The following is a 15485-nucleotide window of genomic DNA, read 5'->3' as shown; positions in this document are numbered from 1 at the left end:
TGAATACTATCTTATATCAAAGTCACAATCCGCAAATATAGCAATAGAAGAGATCACCTATCAAGATTACTAACATTAGTGGACATAGTTGGAAATTCCTATCAAACATAAAATACTTATTTGAACATATATCAAACTAACCAAAGAAGTGAAAGAACTCATCATTATGCGTTATGGCCTCACAATATGGCACATCTAACTTAGATCAAAGATTGTAGATCTGCTTCAATCTTGCCAAGCTTGTAAGTGCTAGTCAATTCTCACATATATTCACTATTCTTTAGTAAAAAATACAATGATGGTGAGCATAGTTGAATAAGTAACGATGTATGAAAAAATTGCATAACCCTAATACGGAAGTTTGAAGTGCATTACCAAATATCAAGACTATCATCACAATCAATTTTTCGTAAGACCAATTAGGTTGTTATAAAGGGTTATGTAGCCCATCATAGATCTCATATAATATGCTCCAAATCATCTTCACCTACGAAGAATTAAACCCGGACTAGGTGCTTTGTTTTTCTAGCATAAGCGACATAAGTAGTGGATAATTACATAACATGTAACCCACATGTTAACAAAACAATCAGCACCATAAAATAGCTAAGATGTTCACGAGTTTGGTTGAATCGATCCACAAAATATCTTTGGATTCAATGTGAGAATGAAATATTTTTTTATGTATATTTAGCGTATGAGGGTCTTTCTCCTATTTTACCTAAATAATAGGCTTTATAAAACCAGTAATGGCATTGAGGCCAATGAAGCATCTAGGGAAATTTGGTGCATCGACGACTTAGGGTCTCCCACACTTTGAAGCCGTGTTCAATTCGAATGCACACACATGCATGATGAACTGTTTCGTGCCATTATATATTTACTATATATTATAGCTCGGTCAGTTTAGGTACAATAGCTACAGTATGTACAGTGATGGGTCTTTAATAGGGCTGGGATGTTTCGGCCTGTTCTAGAGTCCTCTCCCTGTACAAGTCGCCCTTATCTCTATCTCTGTTTTCACGTCGGTTGAATATCACAAATCAAACTGAAATAGAGAGGAAGGAAAACGTGATTTTTCAGAGATTTGGTGATCATCCAGCGCAGCATAGAGCGAGATCAGGTGTGTGCCGAGACGAAAGAGAATAGAAAGAGAAGGGAGTTTGGTCTGCAACAGAAGAGAAGAGAAGAGAAGAGGACAGAGTACCTTCTTCTTGGCGAATTTCTACAGGTAGTTTTGTTTGGCTTTCTTTATTTACATAAGGTATTTACCACTCACTGGTCTACTCCTTTCTTCTTCTACTTTCTTCTACAGCCGACAAGTCAGTGCCCCGCCTCAGATTAAGTCTCTGCCTCTTTCTTTCATCTTAAGTGTGGTTGTGCAGTCATAGAATTCGTAGCTTTCTGCTATAGGATTTGTAGAAGTAGAGATACATGTGGGAAACGATAGAGATCTGAAGAGGTGAAAGAGTTCGCATAGGTGCGGATTTCCCTCTATTCAGGTTCTCAATCTATCTGTTTTGATTTGTTCTTGGTTCCTCACATATTGTTTGGATTTGTTCTTCTGGTTTCTTCCTATATTTCTTATAATTGATTTTGTTTTGTTATTTGGTTTCTGTGACGGGATATGGGTTGTGGGAATGAATTTTTCAAATTGAAATGACATTCGTGGTTTATGATTGGATTTGGAGTCTGGATATGGGATTTTCCCGGGCTAAGAGTTCTGTAAAAACATGTTTTTCGATCACTTCATCCTAACTCTCCCTTTCATGGTTAAAACTCTGTTTTGATGTCTTCTTTTCTCTGTAAGATAGGTTCTGGCTTATGCAATTCTCATCAATCTTTACCTACTTTGATGGATCCTATAATGTTGTTTTCTTTGTCGCAGGTTTTATTTTAAGAACAGCTTAGTACAGTGGACTGACTTGGCACAATTCGACCTCGCCATCATCATGTGTTGTTCAGGTTAGAATAGCCATGAGTTCAACAGTCTGCTGATGAGTAAATAGTAAATTCAAGCTGTCTAAAGCAGATGTACAATAATCTTGGTTTAATTAAATTTATTCTTGGTCTTACTTTCATTTTTTGTATTGTCAATGTACGTTTTTGATTAAATTTGTTCCTGAATTTTTCTCTCAAAGTATGTTATTCATTTGCTTTGAAGCTGGGACAAATTAATGAAATGACTAAGAATATTTTGGTATCATTCATCAATGTGACAAATACAAGTGAGATTAATTATCTCTATATAATTGTTTTTTTGTTTTGCAGATTTTATTTGAATCTGCTAGGGGCTTGATTTATGTGAAAAGACTAAAAAGAGTTTTGCTCGAGTCAAAGGTAATGTGGAGGTTAAAGTTTTAATCTTTTTATAGTTTCAGCCATTGATATTTCCATTCCCTTGCACTGTTATTTATCTATGAGATGAAAGAATTATTTCAAATGGGGTTTCCCATATGCATGAAATTGTCAAATTGTAAAGGTAACTTTTTGCAAAACCCTGATCTTATAATTTTACCCAATTTCATTAGACTTTGAATTGAATTGGTACTTCTGAGAGAATTTCGTTATTGTTTGCAGCTTCATCATAGTTTCCAATAATCGGGTAATTATTTCCTTGTTATATATTTTCAAAAAAAAAAAAACTGTTTGTTTTATTGGGGTAAGATCGATTGCACTGGTTTCAACTGATTGAAGAACAACATATAAATTTTATGTTCACTTTAATTTCTTTTTTCTTTCATATATTCTAGATTTATATTGTTATCTTCTCCTTTTATTGTATCAGTTATTGCGTGTTTGTTTGCCTGGCATTTCCATTTGATCAAATGGTGCAAGATATCAAGGAGTTTTCCTGAGTTAGGATAAAGGTCCAGTTTATATTAAGCTTTTTCTCAAGATCGACAACATGGGTTGCTCTGTATAGGTGTGTGCCCTATTACTGTGTATATGATTATCATGGGAATGCACATTGCGTAGAGTAGACTAAATGCGAAGCAAACTGCTAAACCAAAGTTCAGTAGAAAATTGATCTAATAGTGCGACTGATAAAGATAATAGAGTAAAAACATATTGAACATATTTTTATCACCGTGATCAGTTGAAAACATTTTGATCATATTATTGAAAAAATATGATCATGACTGATAAAGATAATAAATAATATTGATCATATTCATGACTGATCGACAATGTTACTGTCTATTTGCTTCAGATTCGTCTACAGTTTTAAATTTTGATGGCTACTAAAATTGCAGTAGCTAAATATATCTTATTACCACTTATGTAAAAAGTTGATTGGTTATCTATCTCTGTTGATCTGTGACAGATAGGAAATTAGTTGGTAGAGTAAATCGTAATGTTCTCAAAGTGCATCGTGATTAATTGCAAGTGTAAGTTGAAGCGTTTGTTACACTGATAGATTCATTATCCAAGTGAGTGATGAACTGAAATTTGGCACTGTAGTCACACTACAGTTCTTTTCTTGAATTCTATGCTATGAGTGATAACAATTATGCATCAGTTTTGCTGCTTATTTTTCGCCATTGATGTAATTTATGGTCGACGTTCTTCTGTATAATTCTTCTATCACCCCTGAATACCCAGAATGACTTAAGAGAGCTCATTTGCTGCTCTTTCTCAATGGTAATTTTAGATGTGAATTTGATGCAATTGTTTTGGGTTTATTATTCTAATTCATTGAGGCAGATAATGTTTTGACTTAAATTCGTGTACATTGGAAATTAGTGACTTCCATCAAATCCAGTTGATTTGTCAGTATTAGTCTATTTTACACCCACAGCAAAGCGCGGGCACACTGCATAGTTATATTTCATTTCACTATATTACTCGGCCGGTAGGTTTGGAACAGTATAGAAACAATGCCGTGCTACAGTTTGAAACAGTGACGTAGCTACAATTAGAAACAGTACCGAATAGTATTTACCTATTAATTAATTTACTATTTACGTGGCTTTTTGTTTGGGCTCCGGCATGCTTCAATTTGTTAATGACGCGTGTGTTTTTCCTTTCTACATGTCTCGCTTCCAATTTTTTTCTTTTAAAAATAGAGTACACTGACAGAGAGAGGAGAGGGAGAACTTGATCGGGTTGGCAGCTGAGACGAAGGCCACTTCATCTTTTCGACGAAATTAGTTTCTATTGCGATGAGAGAGAGAGAGTGCGGATCCGGAAAAGCAAGGGACGGTCAATCCATAGAGGTTATCCAATTAACCGATAAGTTGTTTTTCAAAAAGCAGGGACACTGTTCATTACCGATTTTGTCCTACTTTCTTATACTGTATTCTACTTTCTTCTACGTCTTTCCCTTTTCTTCTTCTCTATTATATTTCAGAGGGCATCTACATTTCTGAGTAGGGATTTGACAAACCTCTGTCACCAAAATCTCTGGAACCGAACCCTGAATCTGGCACAAACTTTGCTCCAACAAGTTCCTTGCTTTATAAAATCTTGAGACTAGAACATAATAACATCCCCGGTAAACGCCTGCAAGTGATTAGGGAGAATTATCAACCATAGGATGAGTGGGAGCTACAGAGATCATATTGAACCGGATACACCCAGCATATAACAAGAAAAAAAAACTCTAGTATATTATACATGTGATGATATATATTTTCTATATATTATATGCCGGTTGCAATTTAAACAGTGTAGCTACAGTAACGTGTTGAGCTAAAATACTTTTTTGGCAGTTGCAATTAAAACAGTGTAGCTACAGTACGTGCTGGGTTACAGTGACAGAATTTTTTTTCTTTGCGCGGCGGTAAAAAAAAAAAAGCTTTTTTGGGGATAATACTGTGTTACAATATAAAAAATAAGGCTTGAAAACGCCCGTCATAGTATATACTTTTATTTTTTATATATTATATGCCGATTGCAATTTAAACAGTGTAGCTACAGTATCGCTACAGTACACGCTGGGGTACAACTAGGGCTGGACTTTTTGACACTGAAAAAACCGAAACCGGCCATAACCGAACCGCACCGAAACCGAGAAACCGGAACCGAACGGAATCACCGCGTCGGTGTCGGAAACCAAACCGAACTGAGTAATTGGTGCCGGTTATCGGTTTCATGCTTTCAAAAAACCGGTGGAAATCGAACCGAACCGACAATTGACATTTAAGGTTATAACTTGTATTTGATGAACATATGTAATCGATTGGATGCTTATGTAAAACATAAATTTGGTAATAAATATATACATGTATAGATATGTGATTTTGTACAAGGTAATATATGATTTTGATTTTTGTATGTGTACAATTATGCATGCAGAGATCTAATGTAATATTTTTGGGTTTTGTCAACTAGCCCTCATGTTAAGACAAGTCTGAACATCCGGTGATGAAACTCATGGGGTTTAATGTTTATTTTGGTTAACTTGTTGTGTTTTAGCAAAACACTATTTTTGTTTACTTAATATTTGAGTTTTTGATATTTGGTGAATATAACTTAATTAAAGTATTGAACTTGTAGCTTACTCCTTCACTTTTAATCTTTTTATTTTCACTAGTCAAGTATGAAATGTCAATAAGGATATTAGGTTTTGTAACCGAAACAAAACCGAAACCGAACTGAATTATAGGTTAACCGAAACCGCGGTTTCTATGTATATTTTTCGGTTTCGGTTTTGGAAAACATGAAACCGAAAATTCGGTGTCGGTTTTCGGTTAGTGCTCATAAACCGAACCGTTGGCACCGAATCCAGCTCTAGGTACAACGACGGGCTCGGGCTCTTAATTGGGAAAGATAGTATTGCCCCCCATAGGGCAGCGAGGAGCATGCTGTGGAACCATTGTTGCCAGCGCTTTCCCGGGCTATCTCACGAAGATCCATAATAGGAAAGATGCCAGTGGTTTCGGGATCCCGTAGAAAATGCTTCGTTTATGCCTCGGGTATTAGCCACCACCACTTCACCTCTTTGTTGGACCGCCGGCGCGAACCTGCGGTCTTAGACCCGGCCGGAAAGAAAAACTACATAAATTCCATAAGTACAGTAGGATGTTTAAAGCTTACGATCTCCTATATGCTATTTCCGAATGCACTGTTCATCGGCAAGTTGATAGCGGAAAGACAATTTGCCCCGTCTATTTATCTTTATCACAACACTGTCATTATTATCTACTAAGTAAATATCAACCTACGTGGCTATGACAGTCTTTTTTCTCTTCACCCTGAAGCGGTGGATATCGGCTGCTCAAAGATTTAGCGATGCTTATGATGGTGGGGATGGCTAGATACCTTAGTAGTTAATGATCTTCTACCATCTTCTTTTTCTCTCTCATTGGGCTTGCAATTAGAAAACATCAATCGTAGTCATCTTTACGTACATGTTCAAATCTGGATTCATGAAATCTAACTTTCGGTATATTAGAGGTGCACCACTTGCTCTTTTGATCACTGTTTTGAGTATTTGATTCATTGTTTATGTAATTCACTGGTTTTTTTATGGGCCTTTGTCAAAATATTGACTTTAATTTCTTTGCAAGTGCATTGATGTTTGGATTGTTTAAACGCTTTGTTTCTAGATGCTGGACTGTTTGGTATCAGATTATGAACATTGCATATTGCGTTCACTGTCATTGTGTAGTGAATTCAGTCGCATATGTGAACAATTATTGATATATGAGATTCATGTGTACTGTTTCTGGACCCAATAATTAGAACTATTGACATAGTCATTTCAGAATTTCTTGCCATTAAATTGGCGATATAATCATCTAGAGTTATTTCATATGTGATCGTAGTATATAATTGAAAATTTGTTCTAGTTGTTTGATTGAAGCAGGAATCAGTTGAACAAATTTCTAATTACCGGTTCTCTTATGTCAGTGCCTAGAGATGAACAAAGGATTCTCTTGATGAATTGGATATTTCATTAACTTTTTTAGGATTTTTATTTGCTAATTATCACAATCTATGGTTGTTCTGTCTTGGTGAGGAGATTCATTGTGGTGTTGGAGCGCTTCGTCTCAGACCATGATATCCTATTCACAGTAAACAAATATAATCATGCAGTTAACAGGGAGACCATGAAGCTATTTCCTACAACATCCCCAATCGATAAACAATTTTTTAGAAAAAGAAACATAGCAAGTGTTAAAGAACATTGTAAACTGAGTTCAAAGTCATCATCACTGATATTCAGTTCCCAAATGGATTTAGTAATTACTTTGATGCTGAGATTTATTTAAGGTGTATGATGTTCAAGTCATTTTAATCGCTGTTTTTTTTAAAATATTTTTTGTTCTATATATATGTTATATGATTCTAACTTGATTGAAAATTGTAATCCTGGCCTGTTGTCAACACTTTGTTTGGTTGATTACTCACGGAATTTGGTTGAGCTAAGGGTCATCATATTTGGTCAGTGGGCCTAAAAGCCCATGGGCGGTCCGGCCCTAAAAAGCTGATCAAAAGCCCGTTTAAAGGCTATTTATTTTTAAAATTAATAATTTTATATATATTTATTTGTGGTATATGTTAATCAGTTAAATTATTTAGTTATATTTCTTATTTTTTGTACTATGTTTAGTTAAATAATTACCATATCTTTTTTTTTCTTTTTATAAAAAATATACATTACACAAAAATATAATGGGCTCGGCCCGGTCCGACCCATTCAAAAAACCCAGCCCGTGGGTAGTGGGCCTCAATTTTATTAATAAACCCAGCTCGGCCTGAAAAATTGAAAAAAATCATCAAAGTCCGGCTTGAGCCCGGTTGTAGTGGGCCCGACCCATTGCTGACCCTTAGTTTGAACCTCTGAACTTATTCTTTCTAGAGCTCGGTAATTTCTGTCACTGTGACTCTGAGTGTAATTTTGACCTTTTATATGGTTGACAATTAGTGTTAGAAATCATACAAGTGTTGAAATTTCTTAAGTCAAATTGTGTTGATGATAATATAGTTCGAATGCTAATGTCATATTGGGTATTGGCTATAAATAGGCCACTTTTGAAGTAGTTGTAAATCACTCTGTTGTAGTTCTGTTTTGTTTTGATAGAGGATAGAAGATTAAACTCCACTTACGCACTCAGATTGACCTATCCTTTTGTAGTTAAGTCTTGGGTACCTCTGGTATTGACATTTCAATTCAGCATGCTACAGAGCTTTGAAGCTATAAAGTATTTGGAAGGAAACATTGCTTGAATGATATATGAGAGATTCAAGTCCTATGGTCAGAACTGATTATCCAAATTCCAATTAAAAGCTATTTGTACACGCGGCTAGCCGCGGGCTATCCACCTAGTGATATACGATATTTGGAGATGAAAGCCACGGGTTGGCTTCTTCAGGAATCAAACCTTACTTAATTGATAATTAAGTTGTTCCATGCATAACCACATCCAAGGATAGGACAAAATAATGGTTTAATCATAAACTTTGAATGTTGCCATATGATAACCACAATTTAATTGTTGGAGGAAATTCTCCTCTATAGCCTTTAACAAGGTGTAAGGACAATTCTCACATAAGATGATGGAGCCGGCAAGTCTTTCTTCCGTCTTCACCATCCCACTTATTTGACTGTATGGTATATTTTCCATTGTCTCCACTGAACTTGCATTTCTCATATAAAAGATATAATATCTCCTGCAGTCAATAATAATTGAGTCAATCTTTACACTACTACGTGATAATCTTCAGGAAACCAGGGTAAACATAGAAAGCATATTTTTAAGCAAAACTCATGAGTAGACGTACATCGGAGCTTAATAAGATCCAGAACATAAAACTGCATTGGTTTCCATTGAGGTTCTGGTCTCAATGCGAGGTGAGTAACCTAAATTTTATTATGATATCAACCCTGCATTAGTTTCCATTCTGTCCTAAGTGAACAAAGATTTGACTTTGCAGTACTTGAGACAGGTTCTGATGCTGGTTGGTATCAAGTGTACTGACCCTTCGCAAAACTACTAGTGTGTCTATCTCGGTTGTCCTAAATGGGAAACCCGGATTTAGACAGGCATATCGCACACATCCATCTATTGTCATATATATTTCAAGCAGTCCAGAACTTCCTTGTAAGTTAAAAACCTAAAGTTAAGCATATGATATGAACTCCTCAGTTCTTCTAGCATGGAGTTATATCTTGTATTTCTACATTAATTTTGTAGTCCTGCATATATGCATTTTTGCAAAATTACAGCACTCATTTACTTCTATTGAATTCTCAACTTGACCTTCTCACTTTCCTGAAACAGAATGATAAATTTCCAAACCCTAAAATCAAATTAGCGCAAACAGGTAAGAGTAAAAAAGAATCATCAAAGAAACCCCTTTACAAAAAAAAAAATCATCAAAGAATTTGAAAAGGGTACCATAGGCATTGCTCTGATTTGGTATCATATAATGTTGGTGTTGTAATGTTGTCCTGACAAGGTAGTTCTGTAACAGGAAAAATTGCTCAGCTCCTCTTAAATTTCCTATTTATACTTTGATGCAGAAAGTTAATACACTTGAGTTTTAGATATAATAACAATAATTCTTGTAAAAGAAACTTAATTACAAAATTCTTAGAATATAAATTACCAATCATCTGCTTGAGTTTGATTAGTAGCCCTACTCATTATAGTTGAAGCTACAAGACAATTTATTGTTGGGTGAGAAACGATTACATTAGAGCAAGAAAAACGAAACAGAGGCAAAATAGGGGCCTCGAAACTAAGTGAGCAGATGGAGGAAAAGGAAAACTAGAAAGCTAGGAAACATAATAAGGGGCCAGTTCACACAATATAAAAAGCGAGAGCTAGCTCGAATGCGAGCGAGAAACAATCGGAGAGGCTGGCAAATCAATTGCCAAGAGAGGATTTAAAAGAGTTGCAGTCAAGACAAGACAGTCTAACTCAAACTGAAAAGAAGAAAGGGAGGAAGAGGATGTTAGACTGAGACCAAGCTCATTAGAAAGGGCTTCAGCAGCCGGAGAGTTTGAACCTGGTTTGTTTTGACTTTTGATAAACCGCCAGCCAAGTTCCCATGAGAATCTTGAAGAACACAGCAATGCTGCAGCTAAGAGATTCAGAATTCCACGCTGCATCAGTGTTTATTGTCACAGTATCAGATGGAGGAGGGTGCCAGAAGACGTGTTCCTCTGATGATGACGAACTCCAGCTTTGAAGGTAGAGCTTTTGGAATGGAGAGGAATTCAATTGATGTTGCAAAAGCTCTTGTAGCGACAGCCAATGGATGTAGCTGATTGTAATTGAAAACATAGTGGCAACTATGTTTCCAACTATGCAACAGTAAGAAGGCCACGTGAGTTGGAAAGTTCAGAAAAACATGTTCAATCTTCATGACATTTTGAGCGCTCTAGTCAAGCTTGTTGAAACTTTTCAAGTAGATAATCTGTTCAACCTGAAACAATTTTACAGAGGAAGTAAATAGTCAAGTAAGACATTTTTAGTGTGTGTTATTATATTTGAGGCCATGGCATGTGTTGAAAAGGATACAAATATCATAGCATTGTTCAAGACTGTGACCTTTGTTTCTTCCAGAGTGTATATGTCTCCAGCAGAGTCTTGGTTTTTCATGATTAAGATCCCTTTGTTCAGGAACTAGAAAATGCTCTTGAACAACACTTCTGCTTCTGAACCAGTACAGTTAACTAAGACACATTCAGAATAACTGTCTTACATAAACAGAGGCAATATATAAGCAACTATCATTTGTTCTCATCAGCTCAAGTTCAGATACAACTATTGTTGGTTCGGCCTCTCTCTATATAGAATCTACATATCACATCTGTATAAACATCTCTAATTTAACACGGAACCTTCTCACCAGAACCACAATACTACTAAGCAATTGACCACATCAATTGTCATGGAAGTCAGATTAACTAAGCAGGCTATTCACCATAGAATTGTCTACTTATCATAGGATACTGTGGGTCTCTGGTACTAAGTTTCAGACAATACCAGAAAAGAGGATACTGAAATTTAGGAGATATCAAGAACAGTGAATAATAAACAATAAATTAAGCAGCTTTGAACGTCACCTGGAAAATCTCCCTTGTAATTACTTTGATATCATGTCACTTACGAAAGCGTTCTTTTAAAGGCGTGAGGTTTTGCCCGTGTCCTGAACCAAGAGCTTGGTGTAATTTTTGAATGTATTGACACCAATTTTTTTATTCTTCAGGGAAAACACATAAACCTAGTACACAAGAACCAACAGTTAGATCATGACGAACAATACTACTTTTACCACAGTAAATAGCTTCATGGTTTACCTGACCAGAGTCACGACCTCATTTCCTTCTACTCATAGTAAGCTCTTCCCTTTTCATGCCAAATTGGTTCTTCAACGGCGGCAATAATGTCAAACTCACAATCTGAAATTATGTAGTCTCAAACCTCCAGCAGTTGCATCAATATTTTTCGAGCTCTACAAGAGCAAAAATTGTGGCAAATTAAATACCGCTGGCAAAACCATATATACACATGTGGGAACCAAAAGTTGCTCGGAATGATCAACTACATTATGCATAGAAAAATCAAAACATATCCTAATAAACAGAAAACTAATTCTACAGTGGATATATATTTCTATCATTATGAGTATAAAGTTTCAATATGAACACCGACGCTAAAAAAAAATTACAAGTAAACATAACTCACTCCAAACCACAAGCTAAAGTAGTAGATTATACCGTGATATATAGAATTAGACGAAAAGAAACCAGAAAGAGACATATACCTGTGTGAGTGTGAAGCTGCGGAGGTCTTATGGTGACCCAAGTGTAGGGAGTTAACAAGGGAGATAGGAGTGGGAGGAAGCTTGAATTTCGTCTGTATTCTCAGCAGGAGGAGCTGCTCATAATCAAGAAATAGCAGCAGGAATATATAAATCAAAGTTAGACAATGTTATGACACGATTTCAAGATTAAATGTACAAAAGGTTATATTAGGATTGAGTCAATTAGTCACATACCGTCCACAGTTGATTCTTGATGAGAGATGTCACCAGCTTGACCCGAAACTATTTGAGACGCGCCCGCTGCTTCCTCCATTTCTCGCTCATCGTCTTCATGAATATTTGTGATAATAAGACGGCACATGTTTGATCTTGTAGAAATCTTCTCCTCCTTCCCCAACCCTACTGCAGAATCTTCTGGGCATCCAGTCAATCGAGAGTTCCTTGAGGGTAATAATATCCTGAAGCCCATCCGGAACTTCCACCAGTTTCATGCAGATCTCAATTTTCAATCTGCGAAGACAAGGCATGGCTCCTCTCTCCACCTTCCACTCCTTCAAGGAATCCAAACTCCACAGGGTAAGAGATTCCAGCTGAGGAAAGCCTCCTTGAGAGAAAACCATGCTTTCTGATCTGATAGAACCACGCCAGAGGCAAAGCACCCTTAACTTGGGCAGCTTCTCCAGTACTTCTATCTGGTCGTCCCTCAGATGTGTAAATTTGAGTGTTATCTTGGTGAGGTTTGGATAGCCCAGGAGCTCTCTTGGTAGCTCTCTCATTTCTCCATGCAGTCGCAGCTTGTAGAGATAAGGACACCTTAATACTATATCTCTTGGTATGTTAGTATCGGATCCAGCTAACGATAACGACTGAAGATGCTGATATGTCACATTTCTTGATATCAACACGTCATTCAATTCTTCCCACTCACTAGATTTTGATGCACACATGCCAAGTTTTCTGAGCTTGGTTAACTCAACAAAATCATTCAAATCACACCTGTCAAGTGATATATTCACCAACGTCTGCAAATTACACAGCCTTGATAGTGACTCTTTCTTAACCCTCGAAAAATAAGCAGGTAGATACAAATGCCTCAGTTGCTCCATATTACAAACCACACATCTGATTTTGGAATTCCCAACCCAATAAGAACCCAAGTCTAGAGTTTGCAAAAGTACCAAATTAGATACTGATGATGGCACCTCATCAAATATACTATTTTTCAAACTCAGAAACCTCAAATGGACTAGATCCCCAATTGTTTTTGGTAACTTCCTCCCAGGGCCAAGGATATTTTCAAACTTCAAGACTCTAAGCAATTTGAAGTCATTGAATATTGATCGCATTACTTTTTTGTTCAAGATACTCCCAAGGCTCCCACGGCTAAAACATAACATGGACCTAATGCGGTCATCTCTTCCAACCCTACTACTGAACTCCTCCTGTTTAAGTTCACTGATCAAATAAATGGCAAGTCTTCGAAACTTACCGTTTAGTCTTGTACCGGATACCATGCCCACAGAAAAGTCAACAACATCAAGAAAACTTTCCTCTTTAGCCTTTTGCAAGCACAAGTCTCGCATAAGATCATGAAGACGACACGTTTTCACCTTCCCACTTGAACCGTAGTTTACCACTTGAACCATGGATCTTTCTACCAGTTCAACTAGCCAACTATATGCTTCATCCTCCATTATTTCAACTGAGCCATGCATATCTGATGTTGAAGTTATAAACCCTTCGGCAATCCATAATTGACTCAATCAATTAACAGATATCTCATGATCCTCAGGAAATTGGGCCAAGTACAGAAAGCAGAACTTTAACTGAGGTGGTAAATCATCATAACTCAATGCCAAGACACCTGCTACACCAGAATCTTGACCTGTGTTTTCTCTTTCAAGGACATTTGTGCCTCTCATTATGTATTTATCCACACTTCCACTTACTAACTCCCACTCCTCAACTTTCTCTCGTCGGCTTAAAAACCCGGCGAGCACACGGATAGCCAATGGCAGACCTGAGCAATGCCCGAGCATCTTCTTTCCTAATTCTTTTTTGTTTTCATTAATAACTGAGTCTGGAAAAAAAACCCAATTATCATATTAGTTTCTTTCTTGTAATTGTTCATTTATCAGCATAAAGCAAGTTTCCAGAGTCAGTAAGAGGGAGATAATTTAGCCATTGCTCCTTGCAAATTGCAAGTGCTATACATATCTAACCTATACAATATCTCTATATTGAATCATTGATGTAACTAGTGCCTATAAACTTTCCACCTTAATAAAGCTAGGAAAGTATAGAACTATAGATAGAAGTTTAGTTAGGTGGGGAAAACAATATATATACCTGTTTCGTCTCTTCCAAACATAGCAATCTTTTGAAATAGTTCCCAGCTTTGCTCTCCATCTAGTGGTTGGGGTTGGTGCATATGATCAATTCCGGATGCAACTAAGGCAACTTCTTTCTTGCGCGTAGTGAGTAACATCCGGCTCCCTGTTTCTTCATTGATTGGGAATCCAGCTTTTATCGAACTCCAAGCATCTTTAGTCCATATGTCATCAAGAATCACCAGACATCTCTTTTCTCGTTGGATTCTACAAACCTCCTGTGCTATTTCATCCTTTTTCATTTTGGAGATTTCTTTCCTTCTCTCTGTAGTTGGGGAAGTCAGTTTAACTAAAATCTCTTCCAGTACATCTTTTCCTTCCCATTGTTGAGATATACAGACCCAAGCAGTACAATCAAAATGACGCTTAACGACATTTTGGTGAAAAACCTGTTTTGCAAGAGTGGTTTTTCCGGAGCCGCCCATCCCCCAAATGGAAACAACAAGGTGACGCTTTCCTTCCCTCACCAACTCCTCCACCAGTTTACCAGTGTTTTCCTCCAACCCAACAATATGACTTTCAACTTCATGACCATATGTTAGCCTCCGATCTCGTCGCCTCTTAAAAGCTTCAGCTCTTTCACTCGCACTTGTTTGCCTGATGTTATAACTTTGCAAACTCGACCTCAGATGAGAGAGTTTGGTCATAATATCCTCAATTTCGGACCCGATCTTGTATCGATGAACTCCTTCCTGAAAGATGCAGGCAAACCTTTTGAGAACAATCTTCACAGTACCTCCTCTCCTCCTGATAGCCACTTTCAAGGCAAAAGATTCAATGACATCCTCCAAATCATAAGCAACATCTCTGATCTGCTTCACCAAGTTGCGTATCACTTCCTCGTCTCCAGCTCTTGAATCGGCATCTTTCAAGAAGGCACCCATCAATTGTAGCTCGCCCTGTGCCAGCTCAACTTGATTGCCGACTCCACTCAAGAACTTCCCTTGCTGAATGATGAACTCTCCGAGGGGCTTGATCCCTTCAGTCACAATTGCAACAACAGCTTCAGCCATCTCTCTCTCTCTCTCTCTCTCTCTCTCTCTCTCTCTCTCTCCCTCTGTTTCTTTCAAATTTGTGAACTCAATCTTCTTACGGATGGAAAACAAAAGCTCTTATACATGCAAAGATTCTACATCCAATAATGTAATATTGTGAACGGTGAAGATAATGCTGAAAGGTGGAGCAATCCGGCCCCAACTGGTCTCTTTTTGGCATTGCAAACTTTACGTACAGTGGAATCTGTCTTGCCACTCATTCAAGTTATCTTGTTATCTTAACGGACTCACCAGCTTTGGAATCAATCATCTATCTCCAGTTTACTTTCATAAAGTTTGATATATTGGACCGCACTTTTCTTCTTCAATCACC

The 15485-nt window shown here is 37.1% G+C and overlaps 1 long non-coding RNA gene and 1 pseudogene across 3 annotated transcripts; one reads left to right on the top strand and one right to left on the bottom strand.

Moving 5' to 3' along the window:
• Nucleotides 1-931: 931 nt before the first annotated feature.
• LOC126802347 (uncharacterized) lies at nt 932-5954 on the top strand. 3 transcript variants are annotated; one of them, XR_007672940.1, is made up of 7 exons: nt 932-1231; nt 1316-1502; nt 1889-1965; nt 2272-2340; nt 2789-2926; nt 4071-4945; nt 5741-5954. It is a non-coding gene; the product is annotated as an uncharacterized LOC126802347 (long non-coding RNA). The 3 variants fall into 3 exon arrangements; XR_007672938.1 differs by lacking the exons at nt 4071-4945; nt 5741-5954 and having other exon boundaries at nt 2789-3689; XR_007672939.1 differs by lacking the exons at nt 1316-1502; nt 4071-4945; nt 5741-5954 and having other exon boundaries at nt 2789-3689.
• Nucleotides 5955-8495: 2541 nt separating this feature from the next.
• On the bottom strand, nt 8496-15168 carry LOC126802333 (putative disease resistance protein At1g50180; annotated as a pseudogene).
• Nucleotides 15169-15485: the final 317 nt, after the last annotated feature.

This window comes from Argentina anserina, chromosome 7, assembly GCF_933775445.1.
Source record: "Argentina anserina chromosome 7, drPotAnse1.1, whole genome shotgun sequence".
Classification (NCBI taxonomy): domain Eukaryota; kingdom Viridiplantae; phylum Streptophyta; class Magnoliopsida; order Rosales; family Rosaceae; genus Argentina; species Argentina anserina.
Note: the sequence above shows the minus strand (reverse complement) of the source record. Positions and strands in the feature narration are given on the sequence as shown.